The sequence below is a fragment of the Elaeis guineensis genome, chromosome 4 (genome assembly GCF_000442705.2).
Source record: "Elaeis guineensis isolate ETL-2024a chromosome 4, EG11, whole genome shotgun sequence".
NCBI classification, from domain to species: Eukaryota; Viridiplantae; Streptophyta; class Magnoliopsida; order Arecales; family Arecaceae; genus Elaeis; species Elaeis guineensis.
The window spans coordinates 116,820,780-116,838,308 of NC_025996.2; the positions used below are offsets into that span (position 1 = coordinate 116,820,780).

General features: G+C 40.0%; 1 long non-coding RNA gene across 1 annotated transcript; it reads left to right on the forward strand.

The window, feature by feature from the left end:
* The first annotated feature begins 2,006 nt into the window (after positions 1–2,006).
* On the forward strand, positions 2,007–14,854 carry LOC140857557 (uncharacterized). Its single transcript, XR_012141021.1, has 5 exons — positions 2,007–2,256; positions 2,325–2,390; positions 2,488–2,530; positions 8,483–8,543; positions 14,646–14,854. It is a non-coding gene; the product is annotated as an uncharacterized lncRNA (long non-coding RNA).
* Positions 14,855–17,529: the final 2,675 nt, after the last annotated feature.

The following is a 17,529-nucleotide window of genomic DNA, read 5'->3' on the forward strand; positions in this document are numbered from 1 at the left end:
TCTTAGGGGGGCTACATACAGAAGGTCTTAGAGAGGTTCGGGATGAAGGGAGCAAAGCTGGCAGAGCTGCCACTTGCCGGTCACTTCAGACTCTCGAAGACCATGGCGCCACAGACTGAGGTGGAGGCTCAGGAGATGGAGACGGTTCCTTATGCTTCAGGAGTTGGAAGCTTGATGTATGCGATGGTCTGTTGTAGGCCAGACATCGCTCATGCAGTGAGTCAGATTAGCAGGTTCATGCGCAGCCTGGAAGGGAGCACTGGAGAGCTCTGAAGTGGATATTCAGATACCTGGCGGGTTCAGTTGGAGTTGGCATCTGCTACGGACAGCGAGGAGGTGCAGTGGGACACTCTGACATGTCCAGGGAGGCTCAGGGGCTGATTGGCGGTTACGTAGATGCAGACTTCGATGGAGATGTGGATACTTGGAGGTCTACGACAGGCTTCATCTTTAGCCTGTATGGAGGTCCTATTTCTTAGAGATCGAGTCTGCAGCCTATCACGGCCCTATCCACTACAGAGCGGAGTACATCGGGCTAACAAAGCAGCTAAGGAGGCAATTTGGCTGAAGGATTTGTTGACGGAGATGGACCTTACTTAGGAGGCCATTAGAGTGCACTGTGACAGCCAGAGTGCACTTCTATTAGCACAAAACTCAGTCTATCATGCAAGGACAAAGCACATTGACATTCGGTATCACCGAATCAGGGAGCTTGTGGAGGATGGCGAGGTGGAGCTGGTAAAGGTACACACCAAGGAGAACCCAGCTGATACACTTACGAAGGTACTTCCACGGGACAACTTTCAGAGATGTGTTGAGCTGATTCGGCTGATGGACAGAGTGGAGCTAGTTGAGGTCTTGGGACACCAAGGTGGAGATTGTTGTGATCCAGGTGGTGTGCCCAAGGCCCAGCGGACCAAGGCTAAGTCCAAGGTCCATCATTCATGAGGGCTTCATGGAGGCTCTAGGGCTAGTTGGGCCCTAGGTTGAAAGGCTGTGGGCCTTTCGGGTTCTTGAGGTCTAGGTTATGTGGGCCTCAAGGGACCAACTCTTTATGGGCTAGGTCTGGGCCCAGGATAGATGAGATTAGGTCGAGTCATGGGTGTACATGTGCTTGGGTTAACCTAATCTCCCATAGAGTTGGTCAAGGGAGTTTTGGGTTTGGGTCACTTGACCCTGTGTTTATATATACATGCACTGTATAGGTTTGATTAAGCCAAGAAATACGAAACTCTTTCTCCCAAGTCTCTCTCTCTCTTCTCCCTCTCTCTCTAGCTATTCTCCATGCCCCAGGAGCAAGAAACCCCAGGGTTTATTGCCGCCAGGTCCCAAAAAGGAAGGAAAGCAGGGGAGGCGCTAGCCCCTCCCCTTTGTGCCGCCAACTCTCTCTCTTCTCCCTCTCTTGCAGCTGCCCAAACATCAGGTCCAGGACCTGAAATCTCTTGCGAAGAGGTTGGTATAATTTTCTCTCAGATCTGGAGTTGATCTGAGGTCGTTTGAGGTGCGGGTGAGATCTCCATCAACAGATCTACAGGAAAGGCTGCAGCAGGACAAATCTACAAGGTCTGGTTCTATCTACCTTCTTCCCTATCTAGAATGCCCGATTCGAGATCTATGAATTGAAAGACCTCGGTCCAGGCCTGATCTGGTTGGGTATCAGATCTTGGATTTTTTAGAGATGATCTTAGAGGCGTTCTTCATCTGGAACGAAAGGCTGACGAAGAAGACAGCAACCAGGCTGATTTCGTCAAGGGCCTTTGATCGAGTCCAGAAGTCTCCAGATTTGTTCGTTGCTGGTTTCGCTGCACCCAAGGTCTGTGGGAGGAGCCAGGATCGTGCTCCAACACGTGGACATCAAAAATATCATTTTGAATGGCATTTTATCCCGTTTGTATTATTTTGATAAATAAATTAAAAATTAAATTATTTTTGTAAATAATTTTTTTTTAAATTAATTAGGTAAAGCCTCTCCAGGACTCAACCTGGTCGAGGAAGTAACTGGATGCCGTCCTTGTCAGAGAAATCGACGGGCGGTGACAGCACGAGAAAGGGAAACGAGTTGAGCTCGAAGGCGATGAGATCGATGGCACAAGACGGAGGGTCACAAAAATGGAGAAAATTTAGATAAGCACTTCCAAGGCCTTTGCACTGCATTTTCTCTGCACTGCGGCCTTGGCAGCCGGCTACTGCCTCGCCCTATCTGTCTACGCTCTCAGCCTCATCTCTGATCCTGTCGAAACCCTCCGCCTCCTCCTGGTAAAATCGAACCCCACCTCCTTCTTATATTTCGAATCCCTTTCCATCCTTATTATTCTTCATTGCAGCTCTTCGAAGGGCTAGTCGTTGTTGGAATCTACAGTTGGGTTCAGTGTGACCCTGACCGTTGCTCGGTAACCATGCCATCTATTTGCATTATTGCTCCTAATTGAATTTTGGTCCTTTTTTTTTTGCCTGTTAGTTAATGATCTGAATGTGAGTCTTTGGCAGTATTTGAAGGCTATTGAACTTGGATTGCTTGGGCTTCCCATCGGTGAGATTTCATTTCCTGGTGCTTTCTGTGATTTTTAATTTTGTATCTTTGGGAGATATTTGGAATTGTTTCTTTTGCTTTGGTTGGTATTTTATCTGAGGTAAGGTAAAATGGCTCTTCAAGTGCTTCATTAACCAATCTTCTTTTGGTAAATAATATTTTACATATATATCTTTTTTAGAAATAATATATTTTTAAAAATATTATTTTCATCTTTTATCCCTCCCCTACTTTTATTTTTAAAATATTATTTTTTTTTAATTTTTTAAGATACTACTTTATTATTATTTAAAAATAAATATTTTAAATTATTATTATTAATAAAATAATAATATTTTTTTCTTTTTCTTCTCCCTCCCCAAATATTTTTATTTCTTTTTCTCCCCTTCCCTTCCTCCCGCCACCTCCCCCGACCCCCCGCCCCCATAGTGTGGGCCCAGGTCACGGCCGTCCGTGCTGCCCCCGCCGCGGCCCCGTCCCCCACGGTCTGGGCCGCACCTGCTGTCTATGCCGCACCTGGCTTCGCACGACCACCAAATCCTCTCCCCTCCCTCCCCTAGCTCCGGCGCCACCAACCCCCCTCCCTCCCTTGGCTCCGGCGCCACCAACCCCCTCGCCTCCCCTCCCTAGCCTTGGGTGCCTCCTGTGCATCCCCACCCCATTTAATTGCCCCCCACACCCTCTGCGGCCTTGCCTCCCACACCCTTCGAGCGACCCTAACCTAACCCCAACCCTAATCCTTTCAAAACCCCCTCAGATCTTCTTTCCGGCATTCTCTCTCTCTGCTGTGCTCCATTCCTCACCCTCTCTTCCCCATGCTCCCCTCTCTCTCTTCTGTGTGTGTGTGTGTTGGATCGATGGAAAAATAAAAAAAAATGAAAGAAAAAAAAAAGAAGAGAAGTGAAGGAAGGCACGCACTTGAGGGAGATCAAAGGGGAAGGCGACGGTGGAGACCGACTGGAGGTGGCGGCAAGGAAAGCAGAGAGGACGTCGGGGGGGCATGGAGGTTGGTGGGGAGGGGAGCTACAAGATGGGGAGGAAGGCATGAAAAGAGAAAAAAAAAGAAGAGAAGTGAGGGAAGGCACGCACATGAGGGAGATCGGAGGGAAAAGTGACAGCGGAGACCGACTGGAGGTGGCGGCGAGGAGAGCAAAGAGGATGTCGGGGGGGTTGAAGGAGGAAAACCACTTTTCCTCGTAGGATCTTCCAGATTTCATCAAATCTGGGGCGGAATAAATTTAAAAATTTTTTATCCTACATGTATTTCAGATCTAAATCTCTAAATCTAATTTTATTATCTGATATTTCAAATCTATAATTAAATCTAAAACTATGATGAAAGAAGAAATACCTCAAGAGTAATTTGATAACCCTGTAGATGATCTCTGCACAGTCTGAGATTCTGATGTAGCCACGTAAGCACCTGGCCTCTATCGGTATCCACTCAGACAGGACCTGGAACGTCTTCTCTTCATGAATCTATGCTCCAAAAATCAAATCTAAATCTGATTAGGAAGATCTTCAAAAGTCTTCCTGAAGTTGGAGCAGCAGTCTGTCGAAGAAGTCCTGCAGCCTTCTGTTCCAAACGTCACCATGCCTTGGATCTTTGCCAGATGGACGTCCAACTCTTTGGACGTGAAGAGGGGAGGAAGGAGAGCAGGGAGGACATAGAGAAGAGGGGAGGGGGTGGCAGTTATTGGGTTTTGTGCATAAAACAACTTCTACCTCGAAACCCTAGGTGTAGCAGGGTTTATATAGACCCTGTATGCTGCACAGTGCCACATCATTCAACCAATCAAAAAATTTTAATAAATTTTGAAAAAATTCTGATTGGTGGAGTGATGTCATCTGATCACATCAGATAAGAACCCCATCCTCTCTCCTAAGTTGGCGCCAACATTGGACAAGCTCAAGCAAGGTGGCGCCAAAGAGTCCATGTTTATCAGGACTCTTTGGTTCTTATCCATTTGGGGCGCCCACTTTAATCCAATTGGGCTCACGCCATAATCTGATTATGGCACCCAATTCAATTGGATTTTGACATGTAGACACTCCATAAAAATCCTCCAATGAGCTCTCTTCAGCTTAAGACCCATATGTCAACTTTTGACAGATGTCCTAAAATGAAATTGGCAGGTGCTAGGAATTAGCAGGTGTTGTCTTAAATTCATCTCATGAATTAAGACAAGTCTTTTCTGAGCTGGACATGCTTCATTTAGACTGAGAAAAACTTTCTTAAGATTTTCTGGATGAGTCAAATCACATTTGGCTCAGTAGAGACAGAAAAGATTACACGAGGAGAAAGTTAGACTCAATGTGTGCTAGCACGATTTCTTGAACCTAATTGGATCTTATCCAAATCAATTGGATTAGCCCAATTGATGACATCCAGATCCTAACCCTTGTTTGTGTGACCCAGTTAGATTCGATTTCGTATGGTAATGAGACATGTCGTGATCTCATCATCGACATCATCGAAACTCCTTTCGATGGACCAAAACTCTTCTGATTCAAACAATTAGAATGATCGATCATCAATATCATTCTAATTGCTCTCAAAATCCATCAGTGACACCTAGCAGTATGTGGTGGCAACCTATCAGAACTGAAAATGAACCTCTCGGTGCAGCTACCTGTGTGATTGAGTTCCTCTATCATGAGTCTCGACTAAATTAGGGTTAAGGTAAACTCGTCAAACCCAATATCAGTCATATGAGTTAATCGATCGATCCGAGTCCAATGTGAAACCTTAATGAAAATTTTTTTTCCATTATTTCACTCTGCCATGGCCATGGGCTTAAGGACTCGATCTTTCAATTATCATAGGACTACTCCTCTCATTTACCGAGGTTGATAAATTCCATCTTGGTGCACCTAGTTCCTACAATGAATATGCTACAGCCAACATACACCTCAGGATTCCGAATGGCTAGGAGATCGAGTTATGGTGTAGTCAAACTATAACATACTCAGGTGAACTGTCAATGCACCTCAAGTCAAAGAACTAGACACACAACTGCAGCATCGAGCTAGTCATCGATGAGATGGTAGACTTCCTTATGACTGCTTGAGGTAGTCACGCTCAGTACTCTCGTTCTCAACGAATACTGTACTCTCACTTCGGTGTCTCCACATCGTAGACTCAAGACACATCTACCCTAAGGAAGCGATCATACACCAACTTTCTGGATCGATCACCATCCTCGTGATGATCCTATGGTCAGGAGCTGTTTATGAGTTAGTTATGTAAATTCATGTCTTAAATTTTCAACTCTTGAAAATATGAATTAACATTCCTACTAACTCAAAGGATGTATCACAGACACAATGTACACAATGTGATAGAAGAATAACCCTTTTATTCATTTATAGTCAAAATTATAAATTTGCCCTTAGATCTGTACAGAAATGTGTCAGTTGATCTAACATCTAGGGCACACATCTAACAGCGTGGAGGTTGGTGGGGAGGGGAGCTGCAAGATGGGGAGGAAGGCATGAAAGAAAAAAAAAAGAGAGGTGAAGGAGGGAAGGCACGCACCTGACGGAGATCGGAGGGGAAGGCGATGGAGGAGATCGACTGGAGGTGGAGGCGATGAGAACAGAGAGGACGTCGAGGGGGCGTGGAGGCAAGATGGGGAGGAAGGCATCCAAAAGTTTTGAGAGGCTCAGAAAGGGGTCCATAGTGTACCGAACTAAACGAAAAAGAAAACACTGAGGGAGAAGACCTGGTGGACTGCCACATGGCGCGTTGAACATCTGACAAATGTCGTGTCGAGAGTCTTGATCTCAACTTTAATGCTTTGTATAGATATTGATGTTCCAAGCATAAATGCTATCTAACTCCCACCTTTGCAAACCGGCTCTCTTACTATCTAGCTTTCGTAGCCTGGATCTGCCCTAGTATCCCCAAAACCAAAACCCCCTTGCACCATAAGGGTCCAAATGCTCTATGCTTGGCAACCTCATCTCATTGATCATTCAGACGGTCTCATATAGCAGCTTGAATTTGGAATCACCTTGCTAGGGTGGGGATTAGCTTGATTACAGCCTCACTTCCTTCACACTCCCATGCCCAAAGACCCTCCATGATGAAAAACAATAGGAGAAAGGGTTGGGAAGACCTTTCTCCTGTCTTTTATCCAACAAAAGGTCTGGAACTTGCAATTACTATCAACATTGAGCCAAACCAAGTAGCACCAGGCAATTCCACTCAGTTTGCATTGGTTTAGACCATTTTTGCACCTTTCCCAGATTGAAACTAGGAACTATCCTAATTCCATGCCGGTTCAGTGTCGAGTACCTCGAACTGGGCAATTCAGGATAATACAACAAAACTTGCTATCAAGTTAACAATCAAAAATTCATTCAGATTACTTAAAATCAATCATAAATGATATTGAAAGACTACTAGGATTCAATATGATATTACATGTATATGTTAAAAATTAACATCATACCTCCAATTTTTTTCAATTAAATGCTAATTCTTAGATTTTTCAACAAAATGAAAAAAGAGTAGGGATGATTTACCTGTTAGAATGTTGTTCTAGCTAAAAAATTCGATGATCATTGCTTGAATCCAATCTCGCAAAAAAGTAGGCATAGGGACTTGCAGAGAAGAATTTAAAATCCCATGTAAAAGTTCATCTTGAGTATCTTCTCACTTTAAGTCCAGTTCTAGTCTAGTTCAGGGGCAATATAGGCCTGATCCACCCCCAATTAATCCCTCTAAATCGGTTTGGGTCTATATGATGCATTATTTCTAACATAGTGTTGGCATACCTGGTGTTTCAATCCTTGCTATTACCTAAACTATAGGCTAAGCCAATTTTTTTTTATGAAATTGAAAGATGTTAAGGGAGTAATCAGCATAGATCCATTTTTTCACCTTATTGTGCAAAGTTTCAAGCAAGGATCGCGGTGCCAATGCTGGGGTCTATGCTGATTGGCCGATGGCATGATTGAGTATGCCCTTGTGCCATTTCATGCTAGGCCCGTACTAACATAACAAAAGGGGTGGGGGAGAGGGAGAAGGGGAGAGAGAGGGGGGAGGCAGAGGGAGGGAGGGGGAAGGTGGGTGAAGGCCAGTGAAGCTTAGCCCGACATGGTAGAGAGGGTGGGAGAGATGAAGAAATGGAGAGAGAAAGAGAGAGGGGGGAGGGAGGGAGATGGAGGGTGGCGGATGGCCAACGGAGATCGCCAAAGGCTAGGGAGGGGCATGGAGGGGTGGAGGTAAAGCCTCTTCTCTGCTCCTCAGCCTTCTGGTGATCTCCATTGGCTATCTGCCACCCTCCATCTCTCTCCCTCCCTCTGCATCTCTCTCCCTACCCCTTCTCTCTATTTTCCTCTCTTTCCTTCTCCCGCTTGCCCCTCCTTCACCGATCTCTCATTTTGAATGCCAGAATCATCTTGATCCACCACTAGTACGACTCGGTACTCCCCAACTAGGCAAGGACAGTTCTGCATTCTTTGCTTTCAATGGATTTTGCCCGTTCTTGATGTCTTTTTTATGAATGGGGGTGATATTTTTTCTCTCATGACAGTACCTTAATAAATGGTTGGCCATTAAGTGTGCCGGAGATCTTTTAAATAGAGTTGCAAAATAGTCATTTTGGGCATAACAAAAGAGAAAATACATGGATGTTGTATCTTTTGCTACCTTCGTAACATTACATGCCCATTACGAGGATCACATGAATTTCCTGTTCCCTTGATAAATATTATCCTGTCTTCAATTTATTTCAACATTGAGTTTAAGTGTTTATCTGTTGGCCTCTTAAAAATAGATTTGCCAAATGAGCAATTATAGATGATCTCTTTGATTAGTGATATTCTTTTCCCTTTCAAATTGATTGACAAATCAAAAGTTCTCTATCATTAGTGATGTAATAAGGCTAATTGGCTAATGTTATGATTTACTGTCTGGTGATTGTTTCCATTCAATTTTTGCAGAGTTGGAGTCTAATTTTTGTGCAGCTATATTACACTTCCACTTTATGCACTTGTATCTCAGGTAAATATCTTTTTTCATTATTTACTAATACATCTTTTGTGGCTGTAGATGTTGGCAAAAGATTTAATTTTGTATGATCTATTATCACCTGCATTGGTTCTAGGCAATGATCAAGGCATTTTTCACTAATAGGATTTTAGCTCAAAATCATGTTGTTAGAATTATGTCCTAATTTTAAACTTCCTAGGTCCTACTATATAATAGACTATCATATTCCCCTTTCGATCACCCATCTTCAGATCTTCAAATTGTAAAATCAAGCTTTTCACAAGAAAGACAGATTGACCATTTTGAAGGCGAATAGGTATGACCATTTTGAAGGCGCATAGGAAAGGTAGTAGTATTATAAATATCATGATGTTTAGATTGGATGAGGCCAAGTGCGAGATTGAAAAATTATTTAAATATGGTGAGCGTTGTGCTTAAAGAATTGAGTCCACAATAGTGTGAATTTACGAACTAGGTAAATCCACAAGCAAGCAATGATGATTCTAAGAGGTCATGAAGCATGATTTTAATCATTAGCATAGTATAGAACTATTGATGTGACACTACAACATTTAGGCTTTTATTGGCAAAAGTCTTAAAACTGCTATTAAAAAATTATTGTGATGGACTAGCAGCAAAAAAATAAAAAAGGATAGTAGCCTTCCTAGATACCATCACTAAAAGCTTAACAGCAATATTTACATTTTGACAGAAAAAAAATAGTTCTCGGAAAAGTAAATGCCTTTAGAAAATTATTTTTTAATGGCCACATTTTTTACTGCAATTAGTCTACATATTTTGTAAGGGCAATTATTACATATGCAAACTATTTTTAGAAGCAAATATTATTTGCTATTACAAAAGCCAGCACTAAAACCCTATTTTCTTGTAATGTGATGGGACAAGCCATATAAAGTTTGGTACATCCAGAGAAAGCTGCAAGCAGTATCTCCATTGGCCAAATGAACTCATAAGTGGTCACATAGGATCGTATGTTGGAAAGGCTGGTACAAAAGGAACTGACTGGTGAACTAATAAAGTTAATTAGGAAAGCAAAAGCAAGTTGGCAGAAAAAATAAACAAAATAAATGAATTTAGAATTGCATTATGAGGCTGCAAGATGATAATGCTGATATTCTTGGCAATCAGTGTGAGTGGTAAGCCATCCATGATAGTGAGCATGACTAGGGAGGTAACGAGTAATGGAAAGTAGTCCAAATGATGGAACTTGTTAGGACAACCTGGAACAAAAGCTGATGTGAAGAAAGCACGTGGTGTCAATATTGTGAGATCTCACACCAACAAAGGCAAGGCTTCTGTTGTGGAAATGTAAGTCTGATATTTGACACTAGTTGTAAAGAAGGGAGACCATGTTAAGGTTGGATTATAAAAAACTAAAATGTTTAACAATGAAGAAAAACACCATCACTTTTCAAGATGTACCGAGTGGAGACCATTCTAAACAACTAATCATGAAGGTGCAAGTAGAAAAACAATTAACCTCAGTGAAGATGGTCCAAATGGATGGTTGAATCCAAGAGCTTAAGAAAATGAGTAAAAGCTAATTGAATCGTCAAGCAGATTAATAAGTGGAAGAAATGGAAGAGGGAATGTCCATTATCTCCTCAAATATGAAACATAAAGATTACATCATGTACGACGACTATGCAAACCCAAAGAATTTAACTGATTGGCTAAACCAATGTAATCCGGCACAAGGTAATAATCATCCAGATATGAGTAGGGAAAGGTTAATCCTCTGAAACAGGTGGTTGGATGAATAGGAATCTTAAACGAAGAGCTTGGAAGTAATTTGGCACACAACTTGATCGAATTATTTGACATGACCACAATCATTCGGATCCTGAACATGTAGATAAATGAGATACAGCATAAGTTCATTTCGAAGTTTGAGACATCTTAACCCCCACAAAGAGATAAAGGGAGTTAAAGAGCTGCCTGCTTTTCCGAGTTGGGTATCAGAGGAAGTTAGATGATGCTTGAAAGGACTACAGATCTATCTCTTGTTCCTGTAATGCAATCATGTGCTGATTTAGAGGTATTAAAAAAAAATATTTGCCAAAAACCATTGAGGTGGATAGCAAACTAGTACTCGTGGTCAGCTAAGATGATTGGTCGATTGTTCTATGAAAATTAATGTGCTTCCTTTGATTCCTGATGGCTGCACAGGGTAAATTAAATCCTAAGGTGTGACTATCATAGTCGATTAAATGTAGATATTAAAATCAGATTATTCTACGGCAAATAAATTGACTAAAATAGAGCATAACTATAAACATAACAAACCAACTATAAAGTCTAATCACAAATTGCAGAGTCTTCACCAAGGTTCACCATCTCGGTACCAGACCCCGTACCAGTATCATCTTTTATAGTGTCGGTGTGAGGTACGGACTAGTATGATAGTATCGATATGATGTGGTAAGGCATATCAGTATGGTACCAGTACAATATGGTACACCCTATATTGGGCGGTACATCAAACATTGGTCTTAACATTAGATATTCAAATGTTGTAAAACCACATTATGCTAAAGTACTGTATAGTTGGTGCTTCCTCAAAGTCACCAGATCCCAAAAATGCACTAAAAAATTATCCTCTCTTTCCTTCAATAGCTTGCTCAACTCGCTAATTATTTAGGAAGATCTGAAAATAATGAAGGGGTGAGCTACAAAAGTCAATATGCAGCTTTACCATGTGGAAATGAATTCAAGTTTGGATTAATAATAGATGGCTTTTATGACATAACATATGAATCAAATTCATTGGAGTATTCAAAGAAATTTACTTTTACTCTATAAGGCATCCTAGCTAGTGCCAATGAGGTCACATATATCCTATGGGTAAACGAGACAAGGCCATGTGAATCCTTGAGGTCCACATGTAAAACATAGCCAAAGGTCTACTTAAATCATTGTTGATAATTCAAGTCAGGCTACATATACTACTTAGCCTAAGGTCCACATACACCCTCATTGAACACTTAAATGAGACAAAGCACCACCAGCTAAATGTCTGCCTATATCTTTCAGGTTTGGTATGTATTTTAAATTTGAAAGTAAATCTGACACACAACATTCATCAGAAATCTTCAAAGAAAATAACTAGACAGAAAAAGGTTCCACTAAGTGCAGAATCCCAAGTTTTCTTCTTTTGATAGCCGAGTTTGTTCAACTTGGAGAATCAATAAGCTTTTAGGAATCCACATAGAAGCCAAACATGAATTCAGGCTAGCACTAACCAAATTTCCAAAGATGAATTTGTCATAATATTTGTCTTGAATCATATATTTTAAAATAAATAATAGCTTTAAAATGTGATAGCAGTTGTAGAGTCTAAATTTCAATGGAAAGTTTGGAGTTTCAAAATTGGTTAATATTTCAGGGTCTTAAATAACATTTGATTAGAGAGGATCAAAACATCTGTATCTCAAAATACAGATTAAAGAACACCTAGATTCTTGATTTCAAAGAGTTCAAAAGATAAGTGAATCTTAGAATTCCAAGAATATCTCAGCTTGAAATTAATGTCAAAGTTCACAAAAATATAATCCAACCTAAATTCAAAAGGTGATAGAGGAATTTGCGTAAAGGAAACTGAGGATTTTGAAATTGACTTGAGAAAGAACACATCTAAATTTGAAAAGAATTTCAAGAATCAAAAGCCCAAGTCAACTATTATAGACAAGGAATAGCTAATCTGGTGCTAGAAGAAAACCACTAAATCCTTGTCTTGAGCTTTCCTCCACTCTCGCCAAAACCCAACGTCCTTTCCATATTCCTCTCCAACCTGCCTACATTGACCCCTACCTATAGGCTTGGTATGGGTGTTTGAGAAAGTGGAGACCACCGTGTTGGTTCTTCAAATCAGTTTGATATGTCAATTCAGTAGGTTGGGAGAGTGAGTAGTTAATAGGTGAGTACTTGGTCATAGACTCTTGTAGATGAAAATTTAGGATTAATAGAAGCAGACCTTCTTTAAGTGACTTCCATTTACTTAAGACGTAAGATAGGAATAAGAGATAAATTCCAATTTGAACTCAATAAACTCAAAAATTTAAATTCTAAGAATAAAAGTTGATTTTTCAACGCCAATGAAAAATCTAGATTTTTGGCTTCTGGTCTAAATTTCAACTTTTAAATGCTAAGGTCTTTCTCAAAACTTTAAGGCTTATAAATTCTATTATACCCTAATATTACCAATTCAACCTCTGCTTCTCTTGGCATCAACCGAGCTAAGGGATCAAGGTTCAGTTAACAGCAGCATAGCTGAACGTTGCCTCACACATTTGGAGGAGCTACCTTCAAGTTACTAACCATCAAACTGGTCATGGAGATGTTACCACTTGGATGGATTAAACTATTTTCATAATAAATTCTTGCTGATCAATTATGTTCCAGCAAGAATTTAAACAAACTGACCACTTGTTACAATGTCAATGAGGCAAACGATATCCCTAAGCACATTATTAAGCTGGCTCAAACTAGAAGTCCAAGGTGAATCATGAGCCATCGGGCTTGAATAATGGAGGAAACATATTAAATTGTTCTCTAAATCAAAGGCAAATTTAGTCCAAGGGTGGATAGACATCAAACACATATAGATAAATATCTCATTAGAGGCCCAATATTACAAATTAGACATTAGAATTAATAAATAATCATTTTTCAAATTGGTGCAAAGCTTAGAAATTAAAGAAAACACAGTACTTAAGCTTCCCAACTTACTAGTTAATAATAAACCTCCCATATTATGGGCAGTATGAGTGCAAGTACTGAAAATCTGTGACTAACTTGTGAATTTAGACATGAATTTCATTAAATGTAGCATTCCAGTTTTTCTGCATGAGCTTGTATATGTCGTCAGTGTCCAAAATATTAGTATAATCTTAATGTGTATAATAGAAGACGAGAGCGTATGCAGCAAATATTAATAATGCAACAGACACAAGTATTTTAAATGGCTTATGATTGTTTATTTGTGTAAATTATTTTGCAAAGTGGTTAAATCAATTAAAGCTTTTTTTGAGAAAAAGGGGTTGACTGAAGGAGCAACATACCAGTTCCAAACGTTTCACATGCTTGAACATTGTCCTATATCAATGTGTCTCAGCTGTTAGTATGATTTCCTGACCTTATCAGACTCTGATCAGCACAAGCATGGTTCATGATGTTTAAATCTTTGGAGCTTTCAGAATGCATCACATTTGTGGCATCATTTTGTCCTGCAATGAGTTCCTCATGCAATAAAGTTCTCTGTCCTTTAAAAAACCGACCTATCCATTGGCCAGTAGTAGACTTGTGTCTGTACTCTGTAGTCTCCTGATAACCATTGCATGTTGAATCTAACGATCAAATCTAAAGTGTCTATTGTCAGTCTCTTTGCTTGATCAGGAAAGAGGCCCATCCTAAACTATTTACCCAATGTCCCCTCTTCTACACACACAACTAATAGGTTATAGTTACCTAATATTCCAGAAAACTACTTCCAGCAAGGTTATCAAGACACAGACTAGCTTCTAAAATCCCTTAGGTTGGCACAAAATCCCATAAATCCCCTGAGCGAACTCCTTATTTCAATTCAGATTTTCAACCTTCCATTTTAATAATATAACTGAAATTTCATCTGTATCTAGTAGGCAAAGACATTGTGAGGAGGCTCTCCTATCCATGCTTGGGGAGGGCCTTCCACATGATAGGATTGTATGATTTCAAACACACCCTTTTTAAGTGATAGCAACAATAGTTTGTAGAATGGCTAATGCCACAGTAAACAAATAATTTTAAAACCATCCATTGACTTAAATTTGAAGTTCAATCTGTTATGTTACTAACTAGTAACTACCATGGAACTTTTCTCCTTTTGATGTGGTCACACATGAGAGGTCGACCTTTAATTTTATGTAAATCCTTTGAAACCTAAGTATTGTTTTGTATGTCAAGCACCACATACATGTGCTAGTAGAAATATTAGTTCACTAATGGCTGATATTAGTCTAGAAGCTAGCTTGTATTACTAGCAAGAATTTCAATTTTGCTTCATCAGCATTGTAGTTCCATACTTAATTGATCATGTCATGCCTTCTTTTTCAGATGGGATCGCACATGAAGAAGTCCATATTCCATGAGCAGACAGCCAAGGCTCTCAAGAAATGGCACCAAGAAGTGAAGAAAAAGAATGGCAAAGGATCGTCGCATTCTTCTCCAAGGACCCCAGGTACAAGCACACGGTCAAGTCCAAATTCATCTCCAGTTCACCAACTCTACCGCTACAAGACTGTAGGACACACGACCCTTTCTCCGAAAAGATCCTTCTCAGACAGAGAGTATTCAGATACAGAGTTTGAGATGTCACCCTCATCAACAACCAGTTTGATCCCCTCCACCAAGCCAAATTGCCAAGAGGATGTACCAGCCAGACAACACATACATCCAGAAGAACAACGCCATGAAGAGGACTTTCATTGTAAAGCTGTCTGACAAACTGGAAAAATCCATGATGCATCTTCCATTTCATTTCATGATATGTTATAGCTGCCTCAGTTCATTTCATGTGTTTTAATATCAAAAGTCTGGTTTAAAAGAAAAATGTAAATTAAGTGGATATCAGTTGATCCAATACAAATACTAGAAGAAAAGACCCCTGTAACATGACTGAGTAGGAGTGATGCCTAGAGACCATATGGCAAAATATGTATTATGTAAATCATGCAAAAAGGGTGATTTGTTAATGAAATAAAAAAATCAAAGCCAGTTACTTGCAAATAAGTCCGTTGCATTATCTAAAATTGTATAAGATTATCTATTCTGCCATATAATACCAACTCTCTTAGTGTCTCAGTGCATGAGACTTGTCTGACAATCCGAATTTCTGCACCCCTTTTCTACCCTGCTCATTTCCTTGGCCCCATTCTTATTTCAGACTCTATCCACATGTTTCTCCTTTATGTAACTATTAACCACTAAATCAAAGATTCAAGTGCTTTTAGCATTATTTTTTTATATAAATTTTATTCTAAAATATAATTTAAATTAAAAATAAATTAATATGTGCATTGTGTATGCCACATTCTAATACTAAGCACCTGGTGTTTGTGCATGTCTTCTTGCTTCATAAATGCTAAATGTCATCTTCATCCAATGATCCTTTAAAATAAAATTCGATTTACATACTCAAGATAAAGTTCCTAAGATGGGTCATCCAACCAAAATCAATGCACTCCAGCTCTCTGGCTAGTATCTTTTGGATGCATCATGGGATGAGGATTCTCTCCGGTCTCCACTTGGTCTAGAGAGGACTTGTCTTTCAACTACAACCATGAAGATTGGCATGATGGCCATGATTGAATAAAGTCTACCAGCATGCTGCCCCAATGCAATGGTTAGACCTATCCAATTACAACCATCATGCCAATCATGAATGACCGTAACTCGAAGATAGGCCCTCTGTAGTTCAAGTCGAGACTGAGAGGATCCGGATCTTGAATCATGGCCATGATACAAACCGACATCATGATCGACGAACTTGGTTCTCTGTTTTGCTCATGGAATCGTGGGAATTTGAAGTTTTAGAGGGGTCTATGTGTTTTTTATTTAATTATAATATTTTTTTTAAGAAGAATAGAATGTCCAGGTTTAACACCTTTCGCAGCTCGAACACAGAATCTCTTCAAATGAAAACCATTCAGCTATAGCCTTACTTGCAGGTCTCGGATATATAAATTTTAAAGTTCATGCATCAAATCACTGGATTTAAAATTCAATAAATATGGATTTACATGTGATCATGCTTAAATTCTGGATAGGCTTCTCTGAGGAAGTTATGTGCTTGATGACAGCATAATTTATTTGAACGAAATGTGGCTGTATAAAAGCAAGCCATTTAATCAATCTGCTTGTTCATGATTTGGGATGTAATCACTTAAATCACTCCCTCCAAAAATAAATGCTGTTTAGTAAAATAAGCATACCTTAGATTGCTGATCATATAGTACTATTTTTAAGTCTGGATTTGTCTTGATAATGTGAAGAATGGGGTTTATGTGTTATAGTGATTTGACCACCCAAGGAGAAAATAAGCGCATGAAATGTGATTGTAGAATTTAATTATTGATTAATCAGACAAAAGTTCAGATGATCCAACTAGAACCTTTAATGGTTAAGGAGGGGAGTGTGGGGGAAAAAAATCAATTCCATCTTAGTTGACTGCCCATTATGCAATAGAACTTGGGGAAAAAAAATATAACAAGATAACCTGATGTTAGCCGAATCCTTTGTCCTCTTCTTTCCTAGGCAAGGCTTGTTGACATTTTGGGATATAGCAGTTTGGTCTAATCCTCCCAGTATCTCAAACCCTCACAAAGGTAAAATTATATCCCAAGTCCCTTGTTCACCTGCTAAGAGGCTTTATCAATAAACTAGCTGCCAGCTTGAATTCATTTAATCCTCAAGATATCTCTGAATGCAAATATTAAAAAGGTGTTTGGTTCGTAACCGGAATCAGAATAGGAATAGGAATCGAAATGGCTTGGAATCAGAATTCGAATGGCCAAATCCCCGAAGCGTTTAATTCGTGACCGAAATCGGAATCGGAATAGTAAATTGAATCCATAAAAGAAAGTAGGGATTGAATTCTATATAAATTGATCCATTCCCATTTCACTCCGGAATCGGAATGGAACTCCTAACCAAATGGTTGGAATGGGAGTCACCCATTCCGCTTCCAAACCTCTATTCTCCCCAACCAAACACCCCCTAAGCACCTTCATCCAAAGTTACTGAAACCATTTTAAAGCTGCATGTGGACAGAAAACCAGATGGCTACACAAGTCCTCGGACAGGCTAGTGCCATGTTTCTACATATGTCCACTTGACGAAATTGGTGCCACAGAGCTTTCAAAGATATGCCCCCCTCATCATTTCCCTTGATACAAAACTATTTTATCCTGAAGGACATTGCCATGCCCTAAAAGTCTGG